The sequence below is a fragment of the Musa acuminata genome, chromosome BXJ1-10, assembly GCF_036884655.1.
Source record: "Musa acuminata AAA Group cultivar baxijiao chromosome BXJ1-10, Cavendish_Baxijiao_AAA, whole genome shotgun sequence".
Taxonomy (NCBI): Eukaryota; Viridiplantae; Streptophyta; class Magnoliopsida; order Zingiberales; family Musaceae; genus Musa; species Musa acuminata.
In genome coordinates this window covers 1,316,121-1,322,500 of record NC_088336.1, presented here as the reverse complement: position 1 = coordinate 1,322,500, position 6,380 = coordinate 1,316,121, and positions in this window count along the sequence as shown.

Here is a 6,380-nt window from a genome sequence, read left to right as displayed (position 1 = left end):
GAAAAAACTTGGACTCCAATTGTAATGTTTTTTAATGAGGCTACACTATTTTTGGGTCTTATACAAAAAAATAGTGCAACCCTTTTCGAAAGAGTGTAGCTGATTTCAATATATATTTTCAAAGTTTCATAACTTATTGCAAATGAATTGGGAAGGCTTTTCCTTTTTAATTTTTAGAATAATAAATGATCAGTTTTCATAGAACTGTGCTCTAAGTTGGTTGAAATTTTCTTACTTTTAAACTTTTTACCAAATTTTAAGGATTACACATCCTACTTTGCCAAAATCCCACTCCTATATGATCATATATGCATTTATGAAGTTCTCATTAAAACGAAATTTTCTAAACTTTCAGGACATCTTGTTTAAAAAATAGCGTAATCTTGTTTAAAAATAGTGTAACTAAGTTCAACATTCATAAAAAATTTCCAAACTTTCAGGACATCTTAAAAATGTATTGGGAAGGTCTAAGTCATTTTTTTAATGTTTTAAATAATAAATGATTAATTTTCATCAAACTGAGTCCTAAGTATGTTGAAAATTTCTAATTCTCACAATTTTGACCAAATTTCAAGATTACACATCCTATATTTACAAAACCTACTCCTATATGATGCGTGCATGATGTTTTAAGAAAAATAAATGTGAACTGTAGTTACACTATTTTTAAATGAGGTTACAATGTTTTCTAAACTTTGAAGACATTGTATATGACTTAGGATGTCACCTCCTAGATTTTTTTATAGGATTAAAATATTATTATGGATTAAAATAAAATATTATAATATTAATATGTATAAATCATAATTTTTATTATAAATTATTTATTCATTAAATATAAATAAAAATTAACTATGAGCTTTATTGAACATAGTACTATCCACTTAAAAATAAAGTCAAACTGGATTTATCTAATAGTGGAGGAAAGTATGTCCTCAAATCTAGTTTAGTGCAATTGGGTGACTGTTTTGAAAATCAAAAATAAAATATAAAACTTTTAGCAACACTAAGGAAGAACTCGATAATTGTAAAACAAATATATATATGAAAATCAATCACCCCATTGATATGTATTCAAATATCCGAAAGAGTACTCCCTCAATAGTTGATGGAGAGGCCTTATTCTATAAGATGAGTTTGTGTTCTTTAAATAGTGGATGGAGACAAACTTATATCGCACTCTCAACATTGCATGTAGTAGTGTCCCTCACTCACCAAATAAGAGCACATTCCTCCCAATAATGGATGGAGGAACCATCAAGCTACCACATCCAATAACCTGCTAATCTCCAAAGGGAATCACCCTACTTACCCTTAGTTGAAAAATAAAATTATCTTATATTGGTCATGTCTATATCGAGATGAAATAATACATTTAAACATCTCAATTTATCTTTTAAATATTATTAATATTAAATAATATTAATTAGCTCTCGATTGACTTAAATCCTAGCTCAATTGGTCTAATTAAATTCAATTTAATTAGCACATAGTTGAACCGTTCTCTAATTCTCATTTAGTCGCTCATAATTTGGATCAGATTCAATTTAATTTAGGTTAAACATATTGAATCTCGGATTTTGATGATGAAACCAATCAATATGTGTTTATGCTTTAATCTGTGTTTTGAGTGACGAAGGATGCTTCGATCAGGGTGAGACAATTAAAGCAGGAAAATCATGTTAGGCCGGAGGAACATGTTAGAAGATTGGACGTCGGGTAGGTGGATCGGTCGACGTATCAACAGAAGGTTTTGAGCCGTGGATTTGGGCATCAGGCCAAGAAGAGAGGACATTGCGCCAAGGATATCAGAGTTGCGGAGTCAACTAGCCGATTGGGCAATAGGCCGCAGGAGAGGACGATGCGCCGAAGAATCGGACGAAGCGTCGAGGGACCAATGACATGCCGGACAACTTGATTAGATGCTTAGAATTAATTGTCTAGATCGAAGTGTGTTTTACATATGCAGGATTAACTACGATAGCATGAAGACATAAAGCAAGTTTACCGGAGTCAAGTTTGATGGGTGTTCAAGAGTCCGTCGAAAGTCTGAAGAATCGTCGGAAATGTTGTCGAAACCAACCGAGAAAGAATCGAGGACTTGCCGAAGTTTCAGAAGTCCACTGGAAAGATCATCAGAGGTTCGTAGAGATCATCGAGAAGGTTGGGATACTTGCCAAAGACTCGTTGAACTCGCCACAAGACCAGGAGCCTATTGGGAGTCCGTTGGAAGAAACCCGAGGGTGTATCGGAAGTCCACCGGAAGTTCGCCGGAAAGCTCGTCGAAAGGAAACTCAAAGTTGCCGGTTAAAAATTTGCTTAGGGCTATGTCTTAATTTCATAGTTTGCATATAATTTTGGTTAGGATTAAGGGTTAACCTTATAACCTGGTTAAGGGCCAATTGGGCCCGAGTTTGGACTGGTTTGGGCCAAGTTTGGAGCCCAACCAGTGAGTTAGAACAGTCCAGGCTGTGGCACCATCGGACTGGGCGGTGGCACCACCCAGAACCCGAGAGGTCCGATGGTGGCACTGCCAATACACTATCGGACTGGGCGATGGCACCGCCAGTACACTGTCAGTGTCAGACACTGACAGGCGGTGGCACCGCCACTAATAGGCAATGGCACCACCATCACCGGAAAATCCAAAAGCAATTTAAATTTAGAGCCCAAATTTGAATCCTCTTAGGGCCTATAAATACCCCTTAATTCTCAGTAGAGAAAACACCTTTTTAAGAAGTTAGAAATTGAGAAAAAGCTTTAGCAAAGTCTTGTTTTCAATAGCTTAAGTGTTCACCTCCCTCTTTCTCTTTGAAAAATCTGTGAGTGTGAACCACTTGTAAAAAGGTTGTAAGAGGGGTATTTTGTCTTTCCCCTTCAAAGTGATTTACTAGTGGAAGTTGGGAGCCTCATCGAAGAAGGCTTCGCAAGTGGATGTAGGTCATTTGACTGAACCACTTTAAATTATGGTTTTCCTTGAATTTGTGAGTGTTTAACCTTTTGAAACATTTATTTACTTAGCAGCAAACTTTTGGTTTTCATCTCCTTCCTTTACTCGAGCTATTTTTACTAAGTCATCCTTCGTCGAATTGAAATCTTTACATATTTACGAAATCGATTTCAAACTTAAAAGTTTCAATCCGATGCACTAATTCACCCCCCCTCTTAGTGCCGCTCCGATCCTAATAATTGGTATCAGAGCCACAGTTTTCTACTTTGGTTTAACACCTAAACAGAAATAGCTTTTTCGGCTTTCAAGAGGGTTACTCTCTCATTCATCCTCCCATTTTCAATGGGACGAACTACATTTATTGGAAAACTCGAATAAGAGTTTTCTTACTTTCTTTGGATTTGAATTTATGACATATTATTGAATCCGACTTTAAAAGGTATTCTCTTCCAATGAAAGATTGGAATGATTTGGAGAAGAAGACTTTTTTGGATTTTGTAGAAGTTTTTCGGATTTTGAGCTTGTAAACAAGATTTTGCGTTCTCTTTCTAAAAATTGGAATTCAAAAGTAACTGCGATACAAGAAGCTAAAAACCTAAACAACTTATCACTTGAAGAACTAATTGGTTCATTAATAACATATGAAATGGTGCACAATGCATATGATGAACATGATAAACAAAACAACCTTCTAAATAACAGGAAGGATTTGAGACATAGAACACATGAAGACCACTTGAGCATAAGCTCAAGTAATGGTGAATTTGAACTTGCAAAGAAATTTAAAAAGTTAATGAAATAAAAATTAAAGAATAAAAAGAATGGAATTACTTGCTTTGAATGCAAGAAGAAGGATACAAATTAAGATGAACCAAGCTTCTCTGAAGACGAGGAGAAAATCAACGAAAGCAAGGTGGCAAATTACGTCTTAACCGCTTTGAATGATGAGGTAATCGAAATCCCCCGAATTTATTTCAAAATTACATAATGCTTTTCATAATGCACTTTTTTTTGTAATTTAGTTTTGAATCAATTTTCTTAAAAATTAAATGTTTAAAAATAAAAATGCAAAAATATGTTCATGCTCGTAATTTTGAAAATGGTAATGAAAATTACATGTTTTCTATATTGATTGTACACCTAATAAGATTAATCTTTTGTATGTGCTTGAGAAGCAAGAATGTGTATTTTGATGATTTCCATATTGATTTTCAATGACGATGCATGACTTTTGTATGGAAGGCTTGATGATTTTTTTATGAACCTTGTCTTTGGTTTTCAAACATGATGTATGGTTTTGACATAAGAACAAAATTTGAGCATGCTAATATAAAGTCAATCACATAAATTAAAACTAAAGAAGTTTTAGTTATCTACAAGAACTATTCAAAATTATGTTCAATGAAACCAATGCATAATGATGTAATGAAAATATTAAATGTTTTGATACCATGATTGACGATTTTATGCATGAGATTTTAAAAGTTATACATGATGATTTTTGTAATTTTTTTTTTCGATCCTAAACATTGATGCATGTTTTTATTTGCCATAAAAGAAAAGAACATATATGTATGAAATAAATTACATGAATTAAAACAACTAAAAAGTGGAAAGGTTTCTTCTTAAAAAATTTATTTTTCCAACTTTATCAATTTTTCAAAAAGGGAAATTAATGAATCTATTTGTATCACTTTTGTGAATCTCTTGAAAATGATCTTGATTTGATGATTTAAATGAGCTTTATCTTGATTTTTCGTAATTTGTAAATTGAGATTTCTTATGTCTAAGTTAAGATTTTATATGCATGAATTAATGTCTTGTTCTCTTACAAGATTGAATGAATTCTATCTTTTTCATGATTTCCTAAGAATCCTTTACATTATTTATTTAAGAGGAGATTTGTTAAAATGAATCATGATTTCTTTTGATTTTTTAGAATTATAACTTGAGTATTCGTTTTATAAATTAAGATTATTATTCATGATTCTCTCGTTTTATCAAAGAGAATATTTTTTAAAATGAATAATTAAGCTGTTTTCTCTTGATTTTTCTATATCCATAATTTGAGAAAATGTACCTTGATACTTGGAATATTTTATGCATAAATTGATTTTCTTTATGATTCAATACTCTTTTGTAATTATGATATGTTTAATGCATGATATGATTGAATCACTGTTATAAAAGAAAAAGGAAATTGTTAGCTTGCTAACTGCAAAAATATATGCTAGCTTGAATGATAAAATATGAGATTTTCTATAGTGCAAATTTATTTATCTTATGATGTGTAGATTGAAATAATGATTAGAATCTTGATGATTTTTATGACAAAATTTATTTTTTGATCCTAAATGATTGGTGATATATATATATATATTTTTTTTGGCACAAAAAGGACAAAGGCATGCTTGTATGAAACAACTAAATAGAGAAAAGTATTTTTCTTGAAAATTTTTTTTCTATATATTATTGACTTTAATGAATCCATTTGTATTATTTTTATTAATATCATAGATTAAGAAAATAATTTAAATTTAATGGGTTTTATTGAAATCATGATCTTGATTTTTCGTAATTATAATTTGAATTTTCTATTGAATGAATCAAGATTGTTTTCTATTTAAAAGGAGATTTGTCGAAATGTTTCATGGTCTTTTAGTATTCATGATCTTGATAATTATGTTTTGAAACTTTATGTAAATCAAGATTGTTCACCATGATTCTCTCTTTGAATATTTAAAGAGGAGAATTTTCTAGATGAATCATGATTTTGATGATTGAATATTTGATAGGCATGAATTGAGATCTTGCTCTCTTAATATTCTTTTTGCTATTCACCAAAAAGAAGACTAATTCTAATAAACCATGATATGCTATATACATTTTATTGTATTCATGAAGTAATATCTCATCACCAAATTTTTTTTATATTCCTTCATATGATGATATGAATGCATGAAACACTTATGATATGATTTTTATACAATTTCGTGTATTCATAAAATATTTATCTCATTACCCAATTAATTCTTCATGATATTCCTAATGTGATGAGATGAAATTATGCATGAAATACAAATGGGGAGAAGTTTTGATCATGCATGGTAGGATGCAATTTGATAAATTAATACCATCATGATTTGAAACATTTATGATTTGAAATCATGCATGCAATTGCTTTTTATTGTGATGATATTTGCATATAATGTGTATCATGAATGCTCTAAATAATGAATGCTTGATATCATGATCAAAATATTGATAAATGCTATGATTTGTTACCAAAATGATATATCATGTATGATATGCCCATAGTGATTAATTTATTCGTATAATGCATGAAGTAAGGATACAAATTTAAAGTTTTGAAATTGTGCATATTTTAATTTGAAAACATAATGATGCACAAATAAGATTGATACTTACC